The sequence below is a fragment of the Rana temporaria genome, chromosome 4 (genome assembly GCF_905171775.1).
Source record: "Rana temporaria chromosome 4, aRanTem1.1, whole genome shotgun sequence".
Taxonomy (NCBI): Eukaryota; Metazoa; Chordata; class Amphibia; order Anura; family Ranidae; genus Rana; species Rana temporaria.
The window spans coordinates 470,935,487-470,959,311 of record NC_053492.1 but is presented as its reverse complement, the minus strand read 5'-3'; the positions used below and the strand labels follow the sequence as shown (position 1 = coordinate 470,959,311).

Genomic DNA, 23,825 nt, shown 5'->3' with positions numbered 1-23,825 from the left:
CCCAAAAACATATATAACATTTTTTTTTCCCCTCAGTTTAGGCCGATACGTATTCTTCTACCTATTTTTGGTAAAAAAAATCGCAATAAGCGTTTATCGATTGGTTTGCGCAAAATTTATAGCGTTTACAAAATAGGGGATAGTTTTATTATTATTTTTATTTTTTTACTACTAATGGCGGCGATCAGCGATTTTTTTCGTGACTGCGACATTATGGCGGACACTTCGGACAATTTTGACACATTTTTGGGACCATTGTCATTTTCACAGCAAAAAAATGCATTTAAATTGCATTGTTTATTGTGAAAATGACAGTTGCAGTTTGGGAGTTAACCACAGGGGGCGCTGTAGGAGTTATGTTTCACCTAGTGTGTGTTTACAACTGTAGGGGGGTGTGGCTGTAGGACTGACGTTATCGATCGAGTCTCCCTATAAAAGGGATCACTCGATCGATGCAGCTCTCCCCGTTCTCCAGCTACGGGGACCGATCGCGAGGGGGCGGCTATAAACAAATGTGGTAGCGTGCTCGTGACCCTGCTGCCTTCCCGGTGAGTCGGGCCACGGGTCCCGTGGACTCGATGGCCACAGGGATTCCCGCGATCGCCTCACGGAGGTATGGAGACTAGCATCTCCTTGCTCTGCCTAGTAACAATGACACTGATCTCCGCTCCGTGCACTCGGAGCGGAGATCAGTGTCATGTGACACACAGCCCATCCCCCCTACAGTAAGAAACACTCAATACTTAACCCCTACAGCGGCACCTAGTGGTTAACCCCTTCACTGCCAGTGTCATTTTCACAGTAACCGGTGCATTTATATAGCACCGATCGCTGTATAAATGACAATGGTCCCAAAAATGTGCCAAAAGTGTCCGATGTGTCCGCCACAATGTCGCAGTCATGAAAAAAATCGCTGATCGCCGCCATTACTAGTAAAAAAAAAATATTAATAAAATTGCCATAAAACTATCCCTTATTTTGTAGACGCGATAACTTTTACGCAAACCAATCAAAAAACGCTTATTGCGATTTTTTTTTTACCAAAAATAGGTAGAAGAATACGTATCGGCCTAAACTGAGGAAAACAAATGTTTTTTATATATTTTTTGGAGGATATTTATTATAGCAAAAAGTAAAAAATATAGAATTTTTTCAAAATTGTCGCTCTATTTTTGTTTATAGCGCAAAAAATTATGGCCCAGATTCACGTATATCCGTGCAAAACTGTGCGGGCGTAACGTATCTCATTTACGTTACGCCGCCGCAAGTTTTTCAGGCAAGTGCTTTATTTCACAAAGCACTTACCTGTAAAGTTGCGGCGGCGTAGCGTAAATCACCCGGCGGAATTCAAATTCGGCGGGTAGGGGGCGTGTATCATTTAAATGATGCGCGTCCCCGCGTCGAACGAACTGCGCATGCGCCGGCCGCAACTGAATCCAAGTGCACAATGCTCCAAATGACATCGGCAAATAGTCATGCTTTCGACGTGAACGTAAATTACGTCCAGCCGTATTCGCGAACGACTTACGCAAACAACGTAAAATTTCTAAAACTTGGCGCGGGAACGACAGCCATACTTAACATTGGCTGCGCCTCATAGACCCAGGGGCAACTTTACGCCGGGAAAAGCCTAAAGTAAACGTCGTAACTTTACTGCGTCGGCCGTGCGTACGTTAGGGAATTCGCGTATCTAGCTAATTTGCATACTCGACGCGGAAAACGACGGAAGCGCCACCTAGCGGGAAAAAAAATTGCAGTTTAGATCCGACGGCGTAAGAGACTTACGCCTGTCGGATCTAATCGATATCTATGCGTAACTGATTCTAAGAATCAGTCGCATTGATACGACGGGCCAGATTAGGACTTACAATGGCGTACATGGCGCTGCGCCGTCGTAAGTCCTTTGAGAATCTGGGCCAAAAAACGCAGATGCGATCAAATACCACCAAAAGAAAGCTCTATATGTGGGGAAAAAAAGGACGCCAATTTTGTTTGGGAGCCACGTCGCACGACCGCGCAATTGTCAGTTAAAGCGACGCAGTGCCCGCAAAAAGGGGCCTGGTCCTTTAGCTGTAAAATGGTCCGGGGCTGAAGCAGTTAAAACCCTCATCGTCTCTTCATCCCGGCTGTAGATTGTATCACGCGTTGCGAATCTTGTATCCGTATCTCGGCCAGATTACGACCCCCTATCTGGGCCCGCCTCATGCCCATCTGAACCGCAGTCCCCCCCTCCCCCCCCCCCCCCGGTGACCTGGGAAGACCTGCGAATTCCAGAGCTCAGACGTTCGCATTCCCACACGACATTCCCGGGTCCGCCGATCCCCTCCGGTCACATATTAATTGCCAGATACAATTAGCGGTGTCGTCTCGATCAATGGATGATCGCCCGTATCCGGACGCCCATTTCCCAGCGCCTCTACCTGGCCCTTTTTTCCTGAGCTAAATGTGGAAATCTCAATCCCCCTCAACTTCCCCCAAAACAATCGTTCTTTTCCTCACGTGCATATTTCTGGGCCCCCGGGGGGCTCTCCGGGGCCGTCGTGATGAGCCTCGCATGCCAAAAACTTCAAGAAAACAGAAAACAGATTGTGAACTGGGCGATGTGCGGTCACGTTTCCTAAAGAAATGATAATTTATTACCCGATATTAAAAAAAAAAAAAAAAACACCCTCCTGTGATCACATCTGGAAAAACAGTTTGTGGTATTTTATAATTGTTGTGAGGAGAGAAGACGGCAATGCAGGATCAGAGAGAGCTGGGGGGGGGGGGGGGTGCGAATGTCTGGGGCCCCCATCAACACAAGTACCAGAATGCAGGGCAGGACTTAGGGTTGTTACCACCGACAGATCATAATTGTTGCCACAATTGCCGCAAAATTGCGGGAGAGGATTGCTGCGAAATTGCGGGAGGGGATTGCTGCGAAATTGCGGGAGGGGATTGCTGCGAAATTGCGGGAGGGGGTTGCCGCAATTGCGTGAGGGGGTTGCCGCAATTGCCGGGAACAGGGGATTGCAGCGAAATTGCGGGAGGGGGTTGCTGCGAAATTGCGGGAGGGGATTGCTGCGAAATTGCGGGAGGGGGTTGCCGCGATTGCCGGGAACAGGGGATTGCTGCGAAATTGCGGGAGGAGATTTCCGCAATGGCCACAAAATTGCGGGAGGGGATTTGTCGCTAAATTGCGGGAGGGGGTTGCCGCGATTGCCGTGAACGAGAGGGTTACCGCGATTGGGCCTGGGGGCCCCCTATTGGGCGAGGCCCATGGGCTTCAGCCCAGTTAAGCCCAATGGTAAGTCCAGACCTGCCAGAATGTCCTCCAAGCCTTCCACTGTCCATCCAGAGCCTCTGCTTTATAGACCAGATACATCCTAAATATAGAACCATTTATCCAACTCAGTGCCGATCCTGACCTCTCTGGGGCCCTAAGCACAATTCTGCTAAGGTGCCCTCTACCTGACCCGTGATGCCATGAGCTATTTGCCACACAGCTACACCTAACACTTCAGTGCTCCCAATACAATCATCCCTCCTTTAAACAAAACAATCAAAGAATAAGTACAACAATATAGTATAATAAAATTATAACCCTGAACTTTGGCTTTTGCACAGTGGCTGCGTTTGATGGCATGGCACAGTGGCGACAATTGATGGGCACACTGGCGACAATTGATGGCATGGCACAGTTGTGACAATTGATGGGCACAGTGGTGACAATCGATGGGCACAGTGGCTGCGTTTGATGGCATGGCACAGTGGTGACATTAGATGGGCACAGTGGCATGGCACAGTGGCTGTGTTTGGCATGGCACAGTGGCAACAATTAATAGGCACAGTGGCGACACTTGATAGCATGGCACAGTGGCGACAATTGATGGGCACAGTGGCATGGCACAGTGGCTGCATTTGGCATGGCACAGGGACGACAATTGATGGGCACAGTGGCGACAATGGCATGGCACAGTGGCGACAATTGATGGCATGGCGCAGTGGCGAAAATTGATGGGCACAGTGACGACAATTGATGGGCACAGTGACATGGCACAGTGGCTGCGTTTGGCATGGCACAGTGGTGACAATTGATGGGAACAGTGGCGACAATTGATGGCATGGCACAGTTGTGACAATTGATATGCACAGTGATGACAATTGATGGGCACAGTGGCTGCGTTTAAAGGCATGGCACAGTGGCGACATTAGATGGGCACAGTGTAATGGCACAGTGGCTGTGTTTGGCATGGCACAGTGGCGACAATTGATGGGCATAAGAAGTCCTGTTTGCAGTTTGTGAGAAGCCATGTGGGGGAGGGGACACAGCAAACATGTGGAAGAAGGTGCTCTGGTCACATGACACCAAAAGTGAACCAAAACGCTATGTGTGGGGGAAAACTAACACTGCACATCACCCTGGACACACCATCCCCACTGTGAAACATGGTGGTGGCAGCATCATTTGGTGGGGATGCTTTTCTTTAGCAGCTACAAGGAAGCTGGTCAGAGTTGATGGGAAGATGGATGGAGACAAATACAGGACAATCTTAGAAGAAAACCTGTTAGAGTCTGCAAAAGACTTGAGACCGGGGGGAGGGGGGAGGTTCACCTTCCAGCAGGACAACGACCCTAAAGTACAGCCAGAGCTACAATGGAATGGTTTAGATCAAAGCCTATTAATGTGTTAGAATGGCCCAGTCACAGTCCAGACCTAAATCCCATTGAGAATCTGTGGCAAGACATGAAAATTGCTGATCACAGACGCTCTCCATCCAATCTGACAGAACTTGAGAAATTTTACAAAGAAGAAGAATGGGCAGAAATGTCCCTCTCTAGATGTGCAAAGCTGGTAGAGACATCCCCAAAAAGACTGTAATTGCAGGGAAATGAAGGTTTATCGATCATCTCCCTGGTTTATACGATTGGAAGTATTGGGAATGGATGACTCTGGGTGTGTCGGGATGATTGTATTTGTGGTAATGTTGGGTACAATCTCAGGAATCGGGTGAGGGGAGTGCCGGTGATTTGTCCTTGTCTGGCTAAAATATGCAGAACGTTGGTTGTGTGGTTTCCATGGGCGATCATGTGACGGGGATAAGGCTTCTGTACTGTCTGCATCTCGTGAGAGGAACTGAGGAGAAAATCTCATTATATACAGTCAGAGCCGCCAAGTGCAGGTGGAGCGTTCCAAAGTCAGGAAATACGTTATTAAAGAGTGACATCACCGCTCTCCAGATATACTATACAGGAGTGACATCACCGCTCTCCAGATATACTATACAGGAGTGACATCACCGCTCTCCAGATATATTATACAGGAGTGACATCACCGCTCTCCAGATATATTATACAGGAGTGACATCACCGCTCTACAGATCTACACTGTGACATCACCGCTCTACAGATATATTATACAGGAGTGACATCACCGCTCTACAGATATATTATACAGGAGTGACATCACCGCTCTCCAGATATAAGATATATTATACAGGAGTGACATCACCGCTCTCCAGATATAAGATATACTATACAGGAGTGACATCACCGCTCTCCAGATATAAGATATATTATACAGAGTGACATCACTGCTCTCCAGATATAAGATATATTATACAGGAGTGACATCACCGCTCTCCAGATATAAGATATATTATACAGGAGTGACATCACCGCTCTCCAGATATAAGATATATCATACAGGAGTGACATCACCGCTCTCCAGATATAAGATATATTATACAGGAGTGACATCACCGCTCTCCAGATATATTATACAGGAGTGACATCACCGCTCTCCAGATATATTATACAGGAGTGACATCACCACTCTCCAGATATAAGATATATTATACAGGAGTGACATCACCGCTCTCCAGATATATTATACAGGAGTGACATCACCGCTCTCCAGATATATTATACAGGAGTGACATCACCGCTCTCCAGATATATTATACAGGAGTGACATCACCGCTCTCCAGATATATTATACAGGAGTGACATCACCGCTCTCCAGATATAAGATATATTATACAGGAGTGACATCACCGCTCTCCAGATATAAGATATACTATACAGGAGTGACATCACCGCTCTCCAGATATAAGATATATTATACAGAGTGACATCACTGCTCTCCAGATATAAGATATATTATACAGGAGTGACATCACCGCTCTCCAGATATAAGATATATTATACAGGAGTGACATCACCGCTCTCCAGATATAAGATATATCATACAGGAGTGACATCACCGCTCTCCAGATATAAGATATATTATACAGGAGTGACATCACCGCTCTCCAGATATATTATACAGGAGTGACATCACCGCTCTCCAGATATAAGATATACTATACAGGAGTGACATCACCGCTCTCCAGATATAAGATATATTATACAGGAGTGACATCACCGCTCTCCAGATATAAGATATACTATACAGGAGTGACATCACCGCTCTCCAGATATATTATACAGGAGTGACATCACCGCTCTCCAGATATAAGATATATTATACAGGAGTGACATCACCGCTCTCCAGATATAAGATATACTATACAGGAGTGACATCACCGCTCTCCAGATATATTATACAGGAGTGACATCACCGCTCTCCAGATATAAGATATATTATACAGGAGTGACATCACCGCTCTCCAGATATAAGATATATTATACAGGAGTGACATCACCGCTCTCCAGATATAAGATATATCATACAGGAGTGACATCACCGCTCTCCAGATATAAGATATATCATACAGGAGTGACATCACCGCTCTCCAGATATAAGATATATCATACAGGAGTGACATCACCGCTCTCCAGATATAAGATATATCATACAGGAGTGACATCACCGCTCTCCAGATATAAGATATATTATACAGGAGTGACATCACAGCTCTCCAGATATAAGATATATTATACAGGAGTGACATCACCGCTCTCCAGATATAAGATATATTATACAGGAGTGACATCACCGCTCTCCAGATATAAGATATATTATACAGGAGTGACATCACCGCTCTCCAGATATAAGATATACTATACAGGAGTGACATCACCGCTCTCCAGATATAAGATATACTATACAGGAGTGACATCACCGCTCTCCAGATATAAGATATATTATACAGGAGTGACATCACCGCTCTCCAGATATAAGATATATTATACAGGAGTGACATCACAGCTCTCCAGATATAAGATATATTATACAGGAGTGACATCACCGCTCTCCAGATATAAGATATATTATACAGGAGTGACATCACCGCTCTCCAGATATAAGATATATTATACAGGAGTGACATCACCGCTCTCCAGATATAAGATATATTATACAGGAGTGACATCACCGCTCTCCAGATATAAGATATATTATACAGGGAGAGTGATGTTGGTTGTAGATAATTTAGACATCTTCCAGTGTGGCCCCTCAGGGGCCCATCTCTGTCTTTTCTATCTCCCTCTGTCTCTCGGGGGCCCCAGATGACGGCTCTTCCTGCGCTGGCAGACTGTGAGTTGTGCGGTCGTTGTGTGACATACCTGAATGTGAAATGCAGGACTCTCATGTCCCCCCCCCCGCCCGCGCACGCTCGGTGACGCTCCCCGTCCTGCAATATCCTGTGATGCAGCATTGCCCGGGGCCCCATACGCCGGAGCCAGCTGACAATCCGTGTCTGTGGAGGTCACATGTCCCACACATGCTGCGCGCCATTCAGCAAAGATTTCCATTGCTGTTCAGTTTGTTCACCTGAACTTGTGACTGAGATAAGATCACAGCTCACGTCCCATCCGGGTACAGCTCTTCTCCCGGACTGACACGGCTCATTCCGATTTCACTGCACACTGTGAGCTTCCCACAATGTGTATTATAAGCTGCAACAAGTCAAACATTTCCAGTCTGGAGGACATCACCGGGTCTAAATTAAGTTATGTAATGACCGGTTTTATTATTAAAAGCTATATATAAGGTATTAGTGGTGTATTTTGGTTTTGTGCTGCCCTAGGCAAGACTAAAATTCCCACCCCTTCATTTGTAAACTCCACCCCTTCCCCTTTAGGCTCCACCCCTTCCCATTAGAGCTTCACCTCTTCAGGGATGGGGGAGAGAGAGAGCGAAAGGGGGTGAGGGAGAAAGGGGGTGAGAGAGAGAGTGGATGAGAGAGATAGAGCGGGTGAGAAAGAGAGGAGGAGATAGAGGAGGGGGCGAGAGAGTGCGGTGGGAGAGAGGGGTGAGAGAGAGGAGGGGGGTGAGAAAGAGGGGTGAGGGGGGAGAGAGAGGGGTGGGAGAGAGAGAGGGGTGAGAGAAAGAGAGGGGGGTGAGAGAGAGAGGGGTGAGAGAAAGAGAGGGGAGGTAAGTGGGAGAGGGGTGAGAGAAAGAGAGGGGAGGTGAGAGAGAGGAGGGGGTGAGAGAAAGGGGGTAAGAGAGAGAGAGGGAATGAGAGAGAGAGAGAGAGGTGAGAGAGAGAGGGGGTGAGAGAGAGAGGTGAGAGAGGGGTCGAGAGAAAGGGGAACGAGAGAATGGGGGAAGAGAGAGAGGGGGACGAGAGAGAGAGGGTGAGAGCGGGAGGGGGGTGAGAGCGAGAGGGGGGTGAGAGAGAGAGGGGTGAGAGAAAGAGAGGGGAGGTGAGAGAGAGGAGGGGGTGAGAGAAAGGGGGTAAGAGAGAGAGAGAGGGAATGAGAGAGAGAGAGAGAGGTGAGAGAGAGAGGGGGTGAGAGAGAGAGGTGAGAGAGGGGTCGAGAGAAAGGGGAACGAGAGAATGGGGGAAGAGAGAGAGGGGGACGAGAGAGAGAGGGTGAGAGCGAGAGGGGGGTGAGAGCGAGAGGGGGGTGAGAGAGAGAGGGGTGCGAGCGAGAGGGGGGCTCCAGCGAGGAGGGTGTAAGAGAGAGGGGGTGAGAGAAAGGGGGTGAGAGAAAGGGGGATGAGAGAGAGGGGGACGAGAGAGAGGGTGAGAGCGAGAGGGGGGTGAGAGAAAGAGGTGGTGGGAGAGAGGGGGTGAGAGAGAGAGGGTGTGAGAGCGAGAAGGGTGAGAGCTAGAGGGGGACAAATGCCTTGTTTGCCTCGTGGTAGATACGCCCCTGTAAGGTATACCGGCACACTCGGAGAAGCGCCGGATTTTCATGTGCCTTTAGTGCAATCTTCTCTTGTGTCAGCCAGCAGGGGGTGCAATCATAAATCACCAAATCATTCATTTTAATAAAAATCTACCCATGAGATTATTTGTGCATTTAATATATGTATTTTTGTAGGTTATTTACCGGTAAAAGCTTTCCTTTTGTAGACATCCCTGAGATTGCCGCTGGGTGCTGCCATCTTGGATATGATGTCACCAGACTCAACTGTCCTGTCTCTTGGCTCCTTATAGGAGGTTTATAGGAAGGTGAGAGAAGAGGAGCTGGGTCAGCACAGGCAGTAACTAGGGGCAATGATATGCATGAGGGGAGGGGGCTGGGCTAGGGAACTGACTGCTCCTGAACAAGTCAATTTTTAAAGGCACATTGCACATTGATAGGGTCTCTTTAAGCTCATCAGAGGCCAGGGGGGGGGGTATTAAAGCCCATCCCCCCAGACCTTTGTATTGTATCACATGTAGATATGCAAGAGATCGGAGACCATGATTGGCTCCTGATCCCCACACCCCCAACCAGGGCCAGAATGCTGGGGGGATATTTGGGATGTAGAGGGGTCAGAGTGCTGGGGGGATATCTGGGGTGTAGAGGGATCAGAGTGCTGGGGGGGATATCTGGGGTGTAGAGGGGTCAGAGTGCTGGGGGGATATCTGGTGAGTAGAGGGGTCAGAGTGCTGGGGGTATATCTGGGATGTAGAGGGGTCAGAGTGCTGGGGGGATATCTGGAGTGTAGAGGGGTCAGAGTGCTGGGGGGATATCTGGAGTGTAGAGGGGTCAGAGTGCTGGGGGGATATATGGTGAGTAGAGGGGTCAGAGTGCTGGGGGCATATCTGGGGTGTAGAGAGGTCAGAGTGCTGGGGGGATATCTGGGGTGTAGAGGGGTCAGAGTGCTGGGGGGATATCTAGGGTGTAGAGGGGTCAGAGTGCTGGGGGGGATATCTGGGATGTAGAGGGGTCAGAGTGCTGGGGGGATATCTGGCATGTAGAGGGGTCAGAGTGCTGGGGGGATATCTGGGGTGTAGAGGGGTCAGAGTGCTGGGAGGATATCTGGGGTGTAGAGGGGTCAGAGTGCTGGGGAGCTATCTGGGATGTAGAGGGGTCAGAGTGCTGGGGGGATATCTGGGGCGTAGAGGGGTCAGAGTGCTGGGGGGATATCTGGGGTGTAGAGGGGTCAGAGTGCTGGGGGGATATCTGGGGTGTAGAGGGATCAGATTGATGGGGGGATATCTGGGGTGTAGAGGGGTCAGACTGCTGGGGGGATATCTGGGGTGTAGAGGGGTCAGAGTGCTGGGGGGATATCTGGGGTGTAGAGAGGTCAGAGTGCTGGGGGGATATCTGGGGTGTAGAGGGGTCAGAGTGCTGGGGGGATATCTGGGATGTAGAGGGGTCAGAGTACTGGGGGGATATCTGGGGTGTCGAAGGGTCAGAGTGCTGGGGGGGTATCTGGGGTGTAAAGGGGTCAGAGTGCTGGGGGGATATCTGGGGTGTAGAGGGGTCAGAGTGCTGGGGGGATATCTGGGGCGTAGAGGGGTCAGAGTGCTGGGGGGATATCTGGGGTGTAGAGAGGTCAGAGTGCTGGGGGGATATCTGGGGTGTAGAGAGGTCAGGGTGCTGGGGGGATATCTGGGGTGTAGAGAGGTCAGAGTGCTGGGGGGATATCTGGGGTGTAGAGGGGTCAGAGTGCTGGGGGGATATCTGGGATGTAGAGGGGTCAGAGTACTGGGGGGATATCTGGGGTGTCGAAGGGTCAGAGTGCTGGGGGGGTATCTGGGGTGTAAAGGGGTCAGAGTGCTGGGGGGATATCTGGGGTGTAGAGGGGTCAGAGTGCTGGGGGGATATCTAGGGTGTAGAGGGGTCAGAGTGCTGGGGGGATATCTGGGGTGTAGAGGGGTCAGAGTGCTGGGGGGATATCTGGGGTGTAGAGGGGTCAGAGTGCTGGGGGGATATCTGGGGTGTAGAGGGGTCAGAGTGCTGGGGGGATATTTGGGATGTAGAGAGGTCAGAGTGCTGGGGGGATATCTGGGGTGTAGAGGGGTCAGAGTGCTGGGGGGATATCTGGGGTGTAGAGGGGTCAGAGTGCTGGGGGGATATCTGGGATGTAGAGGGGTCAGAGTGCTGGGGGGATATCTGGGGTGTAGAGGGGTCAGAGTGCTGGGGGGATATCTGGGGTGTAGAGGGGTCAGAGTGCTGGGGGGATTTTTGGGATGTAGAGGGGTAGCCCGGACCAGCTGCTTTGGGGAAAAGGGCAGGGGCCCCCCATGCAGCTGGGGCCCCTGGGCAGTGCCCAGGTGTGCCCTCTCATTAAGACAGCCCTGCCTCCAACCACGAGGGCCCTTTATACAAGGAATCCATGTCAGATCTGAATTTGTACATAGACACATATGAAAAGCCCTATCGGGGGTTAATATGTGGGTGGGGATGCTTATAGCTGTAACAGGCGGTGGGGCATCTGCAGCGGCTCAGGCAGGGGGGCGGCTGAGGGGGTGAAGTTGGCATTGTATCTCCAATCACAGATTCTCTCTATGTGCCACTTTCACTGCGATCTCTCCATCACAGCAGAATCCTATACAATGTGAGGGGTGTGTGGGTCACATGGGGTCACCAGGAAGGTATAAGGGGACCCAGCACCCCACTTTCCTCACAATCCGAGCTCAACCAAACCTGAATCTTCACCGAATTCCCAGAAAAAAGAAAATACAACAGGAAATGTTCCCAAAATCTGTCCAACAATTAATAACTAGAGATCGGTGACATCACTGAGAGCGCAGCCTATCCATTCACTAGAGACCGATGACATCACTGAGAGCGCAGCCTATCCATTAACTAGAGACCGGCGACATCACTGAGAATACAGCCTATCCAATCACTAGAGATCGGTGACATCACTGAGAATGCAGCCTATCCAATCACTAGAGACCGGTGACATCACTGAGAATGCAGCCTATCCAATCACTACAGACCGGTGACATCACTGAGAATACAGCCTATCCAATCACTAGAGACCGGTGACATCACTGAGAATGCAGCCTATCCATTCACTAGAGACCGGTGACATCACTGAGAATGCAGCCTATCCATTTACTAGAGACTGATGACATCACTATGAATGCAGCCTATCCAATCACTAGAGAGCGGTGACATCACTGAGAATGCAGCCTATCCGTTCACTAGAGACCGGTGACATCACTGAGAATGCAGCCTATCCAATCACTAGAGAGCGGTGACATCACTGAGGGCGCAGCCTATCTGTTCACTAGAGACCGGTGACATCACTGAGAATGCAGCCTATCCAATCACTAGAGACCAGTGACATCCCTGAGAATGCAGCCTATTCAATCACTAGAGAACGGTGACATCACTGAGAATGCAGCCTATCCAATCACTAGAGAGCGGTGACATCACTGAGGGCGCAGCCTATCCATTCACTAGAGACCAGTGACATCACTGAGAATGCAGCCTATCCAATCACTAGAGACCAGTGACATCCCTGAGAATGCAGCCTATTCAATCACTAGAGAGCGGTGACATCACTGAGGGCGCAGCCTATCCATTCACTAGAGACCAGTGACATCACTGAGAATGCAGCCTATCCAATCACTAGAGACCAGTGACATCCCTGAGAATGCAGCCTATTCAATCACTAGAGAACGGTGACATCACTGAGAATGCAGCCTATCCAATCACTAGAGACCGGTGACATCACTGAGAATGTAGCCTATCCAATCACTAGAGACCGGTGACATCACTGAGAATACAGCCTATCCAATCACTAGAGACTGGTGACATCACTGAGAATGCAGCCTATCCATTTACTAGAGACCGGTGACATCACTGAGAATGCAGCCTATCCGTTCACTAGAGAGCGGTGACATCACTGAGGATGCAGCCTATCCAATCACTAGAGAGCGGTGACATCACTGAGAATGCAGCCTATCCATTCACTATAGACCGGTGACATCACTGAGAATGCAGCCTATCCAATCACTAGAGAGCGGTGACATCACTGAGGGCGCAGCCTATCTGTTCACTAGAGATTGATGACATCACTGAGAATGCAGCCTATCCAATCACTAGAGAGTGGTGACATCACTGAGGGCGCAGCCTATCCATTCACTAGAGACCAGTGACATCACTGAGAATGCAGCCTATCCGTTCACTAGAGAGCGGTGACATCACTGAGGATGCAGCCTATCCAATCACTAGAGAGCGGTGACATCACTGAGAATGCAGCCTATCCATTCACTAGAGAGCGGTGACATCACTGAGAATGCAGCCTATCCATTCACTAGAGACCAGTGACATCACTGAGAGCGCAGCCTATCCATTCACTAGAGACCGGTGACATTACTGAGAATGCAGCCTATCCAATTACTAGAGAGCGGTGACATCACTGAGAAAGCAGCCAGCTAATGACATCATAATATAAAGTACTATAAAGAACGTCTTAGTTCTTTTGCACTGATGGATAGCCGCAGCTGTTGTGGTCTCCAGGGACTCTGGATTGGGTGCAGATGTCATGTGACAAAACATCACATGACGTCACCTGCGTCTCATGGTGAGTCTGAGTTTTCCCCTCAGGATTATCAGATAAAAAAGATTAATAAGCAGATTATTCACAAAAAATGTAAAGATAACGAGTCATTAGTGAGACTGAATATAATCCCGGATAAGCTCCCTCTAATTACCCCGGCACAGCGGCAATGGCGATTTAGGAGGATCTCGTTATATTTGTTTGTGTTGGGTGGAAACCATAGAAACATCGTAGTGGACTACAGATTCCTCCCTGACAATGGCCCGACAATGACTTCATACCGAGTGCGGCCAATGTGGAACCAAACTAATTAACAATATATAATAATAAAAAGTTATTATTGTTATTTATTATTATTAATTCGTTACGTTCCATTCGTTTAGATGCGGCATTCGTTATTTCGGATAATTCATAACTTCGGATAAATTCGTATTTGTTACGTTCACTAACAGCCAAATTTGAAATTAAATTCCAATACCAATTCCAATTCCAATAATGTAATAGTTAGTAATAGTTAAGTTATTATTAGTTAGTTATTATTTCAGATTTTCGAATTTTCGGGTTTTTTGGTTTTACGAATTTGGAATTTTAGAATTTCCGAATTTTGGAATTTATGAATATTCTAAACAAATTAATAATAAATAATAATAATAAAATGTTTTTATTATTATTTATTATTAATAATTTGTTACGTTATATTTGTTTAGATGCGGCATTCGTTATTTTGGATAATTCATAACTTTGGATAAATTCGTATTAGTTACGTTCACTAAGAGCCAAAGTTGAAAGGACATTCCAATACCTATAATTTAATAGTTAGTTATTATTAGCTGGTTATTATTTCAGATTTTGAAATTTTCGGGTTTTCTGATTTTCCGAATTTTAGATTTTCTGAATTTTTGAATTTCCGAGGTTTAGAACTTCTGAAGTTTAATTTTCCGAATTTTGGAACGTCCGAATGTTGGAACGTCCGAATGTTGGAACGTCCGAATTTTGGAACTTCCGAATTTTGGAACGTCCGAATGTTGGAACGTCCGAATGTTGGAACGTCCGAATTTTGGAACTTCCGAATTTTGGAACTTCCGAATTTTGGAACGTCCGAATTTTGGAACTTCTGAATTTTGGAACTTCCGAATTTGGAACTTGCGAATTTTGGAACTTCTGAATTTTGGAACTTCTGAATTTTGGAACTTCCGAATTTTGGAACTTCCGAATTTTGGAACTTATGAATTTTAGAACTTATGAATTTTGGAACTTATGAATTTTGGAACTTATGAATTTTGGAACTTATGAATTTTGGAACTTCCGAATTTTGGAACGTCTGAATTTTGGAACTTCCAAATTTGGAACTTGCAAATTTTGGAACTTCTGAATTTTGGAACTTCAGAATATTGGAACTTCAGGATTTTGGAACTTCAGGATTTTGGAACTTATGAATTTTGGAACTTATGAATTTCGGAACTTATGAATTTCGGAACGTCCGAATTTTGGAACTTCCGAATTTTGGAACTTCCGAATTTGGAACTTGCGAATTTTTGAACTTCTGAATTTTAGAACTTCCGAATATTGGAACTTCAGGATTTTGGAACTTATGAATTTTGGAACTTATGAATTTCGGAACTTATGAATTTCGGAACGTCCGAATTTTGGAACTTCTGAATGTCTGAATTTTTGGACTTATGAATTTTGGAACTTGCGAATTTTTGAACTTCTGAATCTTGGAACTTCCGAATATTGGAACTTCAGGATTTTGGAACTTCCGAATATTCGAACTTCCGAATTTTGGAACTTATGAATTTTAGAATTTCCAAATTTTAGAATTTCCAAATATTTGAATTTACGAATAATCGAAAAAATTGGTTAAATGGGTTTTCGTTTATTTGGATTATTTCCAAATTAACTAATTTGTCGAAATTCCTTAAAATGCTCATTCGGAACAAAACAAATTTCACTATTCTAAGGCCTGATAGGGTCCCGGTGCAGCCATGGGGGGGGGGGGGGGGGGCCACATGCATGGTGTGCTGTGACCTGTGTGAAACAGACCAACGCGGCGGAGGAACAATACGTCCCAGAGAGGGTGACCAATGCGTCAGGTGCGGAAGAATGGCGTCGGCCTCTAAGGATCCGGAGACCCGGACGCACGATCCTCCAAACATTTCTGGAGCACAAGACGCTCAATCACCCGAAAGAGCAAAGTCCCGATTTCACAGCGAGAAACCTCCAGTCCTACACGTAGCGTTTTCTGAAGACGATCGATGAACAGAGCGAGTCACATTTAAGGTGGCGCTGATCTTAGAGCGCACAATGCTCCCTCCATCACTCCACCTTATACCAGAGCACTGACACAAGAGCTCACACTTCTTGCACTTACAGGTTACATGGCTTTAGGAAGACACGAGGATGAACGGCCCGTCTGCGGTAGCGAGAAGACCTCCAAGAATTCTGCACAGAATAATCACTGCACCTTCCGTCCTCAAAAACACGACGTTGGGTCCAATGTCCAACAGGGGTGTGGCAGCGAAGGTCACCTGAGGGCGCCACGTGTAAACAGCAACGTGTGTACAAACACTTCAGGAATGATATGACAACCTAACAATGAAACTGATTTTAGATGCCCCGCCCCCTCTCCTGGAGGTTGGGCGATACTACAAGTCCCAGCATGCCCCAACTGCCACAAACAAGCAGCGTTCTCTATCAGCTGTGGCAGACAGGTGATGCTGGGAGTCATGGTTCACCAATGGCTGCATTTCCTAACGGCATGCTGGGACAGGTTATGGGTATATGGGGTATCTCAGCCAATGGGCAGGGGTTTTCTTGAATCCCTTGGCCTGCTGGGAGAGCCTATATATTTGGGTGGAGTCAGGTGATCGGGGTTCTGTCCCACCCGGACGGCTGTCTGGGTGGACATGTGTCATGCGCCCCAGGCTGCTAGGCCAGAGATTGGACTAGGGTTGCCACCTGTCCGGGATTCACCCGGACAGTCCGGGTTTTAGATCCTGTGTCCGTGTTTCAGTCGGACACTGAAACCCGGACACAGGATCTGAAACTGTCGAGATTCTTGTCGACCTGTTTTCCCGACGAGAAACCTGAGCGTGTGTATACTTACCTGTCGCTGTGGAAACCCGTGCATGCTCGAAATGACTTTGGCGCATGTGCGGTAGCTTCCACGGGCCTAGGTAGGGTGAAGCAAGATGGCGGTGACGGCATCGAATGTGACACAATGACGTCACCGCGTTCTTTCCTTTCAAGAGAACCGCGGTTCTTTTGAAACGAGAGTCTGTACACTCAGGCGGCAAGAGATTCTTGCCAAGAATCTCGTCAGGGAAAACAACGTTTTTTTCCTGACGAGATTCTTGCCCGGGCTTTTACCACTAAGGCTATTGCCGAAACGCGTCGGGTGCTTGTTTTATTGTCAGTCTGATGTACCAATAAACGACAACTCAAGGATCGCAGTTTTGCCGGTGATCTGACGATATGGTTCTGGCTATCGAGATGGTTCCTGTAAGGACTGCGCAGGCGCAGTCCTTGCCGAACGGAAATCTCCGAACCTCGGCCGGCATCCAGGGCGACGTGGAATTTGAGGAAAGTGGCCAGTCGGCCTCCTGGCTCTTTTTTTAACATCCTCCAATCCACAGGGGGGTAGATTGAGTAAGCAATTGCGTCTGCGTATCCATAGATACGCAGCGCAATTGCTTAGTTGCGCCGGCGTATCGACTGCTCCTGATTCAGAAAGGTCGATATGCCGACTGCAGCCTAAGATATGCGTGGCATAAGGCTCTTATGCCGTCGTATCGTAGGCTGCATTCTTACGTTGGCCGCTAGGTGGCGTTCCCGTAGTGGTCAGCGTAGAGTATGCAAATTGCATACTAACGCCGATTCACAACCGTACGCGCGCCCTGTGTACGCATTTTACGTCGTTTGCGTTCGTCGGTTTCTGAGTAAGGCTGCCCATGCTATTAGCCGGGGCAGCCAATGCTAAGTATACCCGTCGTCGATTTTTAAAAATTACGTCGTTTGCGTAAGTGAATCGTGAATGGCGCTGGATGCCATTTACGTTCACGTTGAAGCAAATGACGTCCTTGCGACGTCATTTACCGCAATGCACGTCGGGAAAGTTTCCCGACGGAGCATGCGCACTACGTTCGGCGCGGGAACGCGCCTAATTTAAATGATCCACGCCCCCCTACGGGATCATTTAAATGACGCGCGCTTACGCCGGGCAGTTTTCCGGAGCGCACACGCAAATTACGGACCTACTGCTTCGTGAATGAAGCGTAGCGCAGGTAATTTACGGAGGCGTAGCGTAAAAAAACGGTTACGCTGCGCCTCCGTAGTAGTGCGCGCCCCTACCTGAATCCACCCCAAGGGATGTTAAGGAATGAGCCTGGATGCCGGCCGAGGTTCGGAGATTTTCCGTCGGCAAGGATTGCGCCTGCGCAGTCCTTACAGGAACCATCTCGATAGGGGAACCTTAACGACAAGTCACCGGCTCTTCTTACTGCCGAATCGCATGACAAGTCGCTCCAGCGTAACACTTCAAAGTGGATCTAAACCCAAGAAATAAAAAAAGAAATATTTATGGAATGCGTCCAATCCTCGGATGTGGTGGCTGCAATCGTTTTCCCTTTTTCCCCCGGCTAAGAACATTGGCCCAGATTCAGATTCTATATTTGCGCGGGCACAGGGCAACAATTTTGCCCTGCGCCCCCGCAAATATTTTGCGCTGCCATCGATTCACAGAGCAGTAGCTCCGTGAACTGCGAGGGCGCGCCGGCAAATTTGCCCGGCGTAAGCGCGCGCAAGTTAAATGATCCCGCCGGGGGCGGGAATCATTTAAATTAGGCGCGCTCCCACGCCGAGCCTACAGCGCATGCTCCGTCGGGAAACTTTCCCGACGTGCATTGCGGCAAATGACGTCGCAAGGACGTCATTTGCTTCAAAGTGAACGTGAATGGCGTCCAGCGCCATTCACGAAGCACTTACGCAAACGCCGTGAAATTCAAATTTCACGGCGCGGGAGCGGCGGCTATACTTTAGCATTGGCTGCCCCTGCTATTAGAAAGGGCAGCCTTGCGCTAAAGTTGCCGTACGGAAACTCCGTACCTAGCTTGCGCGGGGCCCGCGCAAGTTTGTGAATCAGTTGGTAGTATGCAATTTGCATACTACACGCTGATCACAATGGGAGCGCCCCCTAGCGGCACACGCAAGAATGCAGCCTAAAATCTGCGAGGCATAAGTGCCTTATGCCGCGCAGATTTTAGGCTGCAGTCGGTGTAACGAGGTTCCTGAATCAGGAGCATTCGTTACGCCAGGGCAAGTAAGCAATTGCGCCGTGTAACTTATGGTTACGCGGGCGCAATTGCTTCTTGAATCTGGGCCATTTTCAGCAAGCGCAGAAAATAAAATACCTGTCGATCCTGCCAGAAATCCGGCGCTCTTGATATCTCAAACGACGCGATCGGTCATCTCAGTGATCTTCTTCTGTGAATTGTTAAACACCGACTCCCTATGTGATGGAGATGAGGAGGATGGGGAGGTTGGGGGGGTGTTTGTAGTCCAGATCAGGACAGAGTTCCGGGGGGGGGGGGTGACGACGCTGCTCCTCCGAAGGCACAGAACAGCGAGTGATCGGGAAGGACTGCTGATCTGCAATATATTACGTTTCTGTCCTTGGGTATAGATACGCGCTTACGTCACGTGACTCCGGACTTGTGGTTATCTCCTCTCTCCACACTCTGCAGACTCATCACTTCCAATGAGGAACTCCCCCCTCCCCCCGTCACTTCTGACATGGCAATCCGTAAAAAACATTCCCTGGTTATACATCTGCCTATAGAAGATGTGGCTCATGTACATACAGTATCTCACAAAAGTAAGTACACCCCTCACATTTTATGTAAATCTTTTCTTCTATCTTTTCACGTGACAACACTGAAGAAATTACACTTTTGCCTAGATTCACGTAGGCGGGCGCAACGTTAGGCAGGCGTAGCGTATGGCATATACGCTACGCCGCCGTAAGTTAGAGAGGCAAGTGCTGTATTCACAAAGCACTTGCATCCTAAGTTACGGCGGCGTAGCGTAAATGGGCCGGCCTAAGCGCGCCTAATTCAAATGTGGAACAGTTGGGGTGTGTTTTATGTAAATGACTGGTTACCCGACGTGATTGACGTTTTTAATGAACGGCGCATGCGCCGTCCGTGGACATATCCCAGTGTGCATTGCTCCAAAGTACGCCGCAAGGACATATTGGTTTCGACGTGAACGTAAATTACGTCAAGCCCGATTCGCGTACGACTTACGCAAACGACGTAAAAAGATACGCTTGTTCCGACGTCCATACCTTGCATGGGATGCGCCACCTAGGGAGCAGCTTTATCTTTACGCCGGCGTATCTCTAACGTAAACGGCGTAACTAATTGCGACGGGCGCACGTACGTTAGTGAATCGGTGTATCTAGTCATTTGCATATTTGACGCCGAACTCAACGGAAGCGCCACCTAGCGGCCAGCGTAAATATGCACCCTAAGATACGACGGCGTAGGAGACTTACGCCGCTCGTATCTTAGCCAAATTTAGGCGTATCTGGGGGCAGATTCACGTAGAGCCGCGTAAAATTGTGCGGGCGGAACGTATCTGATTTACGTTACGCCTCCGCAACTTACACAGGCAAGTGCTGTATTCTCAAAGCACTTGCTCCGTAAGTTGCTGCGGCGTAGCGTAAATCAGGGGGGCGTGTTTTATGCAAAACTAATGTGACCTGACGTGATTGACGTTTTTCGGAACAGCGCACGCGCCGTCCGTGGAATTTCCCAGTGTGCATTGCTCCAAAGTACGCCGCAAGGACGTCATTGGTTTCGACGTGAACGTAAATGACGTCCAGCCCCATTCACGGACGACTCACGCAAACGACGTAACTTTTTCAAATTTCGACGCGGGAACGACGGCCATACTTAACATTGTTACGCCGCACTTATGCCTCATATAGCAGGGGCAACTATACGCCGGGAAAAACCTAACGTAAACGTCGTAACTTTACTGCGTCGGCCGCGCGTACGTTCGGGAATTCGCGTATCTAGCAAATTTGCATACTAGACTCGGAATTCGACGGAAGCGCCACCTAGCGGTCCAAAAAAAAAATGCAGTTAAGATCCGACGGCGTAAGAGACTTACGCCTGTCGGATCTAATGGATATCTTTGCGTAACTGATTCTAAGAATCAGGCGCATAGATACGACGGCGCAACTCAGAGATACGCCGTCGTATCTCGGTTGTGAATCTGGGCCCTGGTTTCCAGAATACGCTTAAATATACGACGGCGCAGATTCGGATCTTACGACGGCGTATCTACTGATACGCCGACGTAAGTCTCTGAGAATCTGGGCCTTTGTATCTACAATGTTGTGTAGTGAGTGTGCAGCTTGTATAACAGTGTACATTTCCTCTCCCCTCAAAATAACTCAACACACAGCTATTAATGTCTAAACCGCTGGCAACAAAAGTGAGGACACCCCTACGTAAAAATGTCAAAATTGGCCCCAATTAGCCATTTTCCCCTCCCCCGGTGTCATGTGACTCGTTAGTGTTACAAGGTCTCAGGTGTGAATGGGGAGCAGGTGTGATAAATGTGGTGTTATCGCTCTCACTCTCTCATACTGGTCACTGGAAGAACAACATGGCGCCTCATGGCAAAGAACTCTCTGAGGATCTGAAAGAAAAGAATTGTGGCCCAGATTCTCGTAGATGGGCGTAAAACTGCGGCGGCGTAACGTATGTCATTTACGTTACGCCGCCGCAAGTTTTACAGGCAAGTGCTTTATTCACAAACAACTTGCCTGTAAAGTTGCGGCGGCGTAGCGCAAATCCCCCAGCGCAAGCCCGCCTAATTCAAATGAGCCGGGTAGAGGGCGTGGAGCATTTAAATTAGGCGCGTTCCCGCGCCGAACGTACTGCGCATGCGCCGTCCCTAAAATTTCTCGACGTGCATTGCGCTAAATGACGTCGCAAGGACGTCATTGGTTTCGATGTGAACGTAAATGGCGTCCAGCCCCATTCACGGACGACTTACGCAAACTACGTGAATTTTTAAATTGCGACGCGGGAACGACGGCCATACTTAACATTGGTTGCCCCTCATATAGCAGGGGCAACTTTACGCGTCGCAAAACTAACGTAAACGTCGTATCTTCACTGCGTCGACCGTGCGTATGTTCGGGAAATCGCGTATTTTGCTAATTTGCATACTCGACGGGGAAAACGACGGAGGCGACACCTAGCGGCCAAAAAAGAAATTGCATTTAAGATCCGACAGCGTAAGAGCCTAACACCTGTCGGATCTAATGGTTATCTATGTGTAACTGATTCTAAGAATCAGTCGTATAGATACGACGGCCCAGATTAGGACTTACGACGGCGTACATGGCGCTGCGCCGTCGTAAGCCCTTTGAGAATCTGGGCCTGTGTCTCTACATAAAGATGGCCTAGGCTATAAGAAGATTGCCAAGACCCTGAAACTGATCTGCACCACGGTGGCCAAGACCATCCAGCGGTATAACAGGACGGGTTCCCCTCAGAACAGGCCTCGCCATGGTCCACCAGAGAAGTTGAGGTCACGTGCTCAGCGTCATATACAGAGGTTGTCTTTGGGAAATAGACGTATGAGTGCTGCCAGCATTGCTGCAAAGGTTGGAGGGGGGCAGCCTGTCAGTGCTCAGACCATACGCCGCACACTGCATCAAATTGGTCTGCATGGCTGTCGTCCCAGAAGGAAGCCTCTTCTAAAGATGATGCACAAGAAAGCCCACAAACAGTTTTCTGAAGAGAAGCAGACTAAGGACATGGATTACTGGAACCGTGTCCTGTTGTCTGATGAGACCAAGATAAACGTATTTGGTGTCAGATGGTGTCAGGCGTGTGTGGGGGGGGGGGGGGGGGGAACAAGTGAGGAGGACAAAGACAAGTGTGTCTTCCCTACAGTCAGGCATGGTGGTGGGAGTGTCATGGTCTGGGGCTGCATGAGTGCTGCCGGCACTGGGGGGCTACAGATCATTGAGGGGACCATGAATGCCGACATGTACTGTGACATACTGAAGCAGAGCATGATCCCCTCCCTTCAGAGACTGGGCCGCAGGGCAGTATTCCAACATGATAACGACCCCAAACACACCTCCAAGACCACCACTGCCTTGCTAAAGAAGCTGAGGGTAAAGGCGATGGACTGGCCAAGCATGTCTCCAGACCTAAACCCTATTGAGCATCTGTGGGACATCCTCAAACGGAAGGTGGAGGAGCGCAAGGTCTCCAACATCCACCAGCTCTGTGATGTCGTCATGGAGGAGGGGAAGAGGACACCAGGGGCAACCTGTGAAGCTTTGGTGACTTCCATGTCCAAGAGGATTAAGGCGGTGCTGGAAAATAATGGCGGCCACACAAAATATTGACACTTTGGGCCCAATTTGGACATTTTCACTTAGGGGGTGTACTCACTTTTGTTGCTAGCGGTTTAGACATTAATGGCTGTGTGTTGAGTTATTTTGAGGGGACAGCAAATTTACATGTTATACAAGCTGTACACTCACTACACAACATTGTAGATACAAAGGGGCAGATTCTCAAAGGGCTTACGACGGCGCAACGCCATTTGCGCCGTCGTAAGTCCTAATCTGGCCCGGCGTATCTATGCGACTGATTCTTAGAATCAGTTACGCATAGATATCCATTAGATACGACACGCTTAAGGCTCTTACGCTGTCAGATCTTAGATGCAATTTTTTTTCCCGCCGCTAGGTGTCGCCAACGTCGTTTTCCCCGTCGTCAATGCAAATTAGCTATTTACGCGAGATTCCCGAACGTACGCGCGGTCGACGCAGTGAATTTACGACGTTTCCTTAGCATTTGCGACGCGTAAAGTTGCCCCTGCTATATGAGGGGCAACCAACGTTAAGTATGGCTGTCGTTCCCGCGTCGAAATTTAAAAATGTACGCCGTTTGCGTAAGTCGTCCGTGAATGGCGCTGGACGCCATTTACGTCAACGTCGAAACCAATGACGTCCTTGCGACGTCATTTAGCGCAATGCACGTCGGGAAATTATAGGGACGGCGCATGCGCAGTTTGAGGAACGCGCCTAATTTAAATGATCCACGCTCCCTACCTGGATCAT

General features: G+C 48.6%; 1 protein-coding gene across 2 annotated transcripts in view; it reads right to left on the bottom strand.

The window, feature by feature from the left end:
- The window catches only part of SLC29A1 (solute carrier family 29 member 1 (Augustine blood group)), a 94,002-nt gene that overhangs the window by 54,557 nt on the left and 15,620 nt on the right, over positions 1-23,825 (bottom strand). Inside the window, exon 1 of one of the 2 annotated variants that reach the window (XM_040351792.1) lies at positions 19,075-19,196. The exons of the other annotated variant lie outside the window; for it this stretch is intronic. The gene's annotated coding sequence lies outside the window, so the exon portion shown is untranslated. Of the gene's footprint in view, positions 1-19,074; positions 19,197-23,825 lie in introns of those variants that run through there. 2 annotated transcript variants of the gene reach the window in all.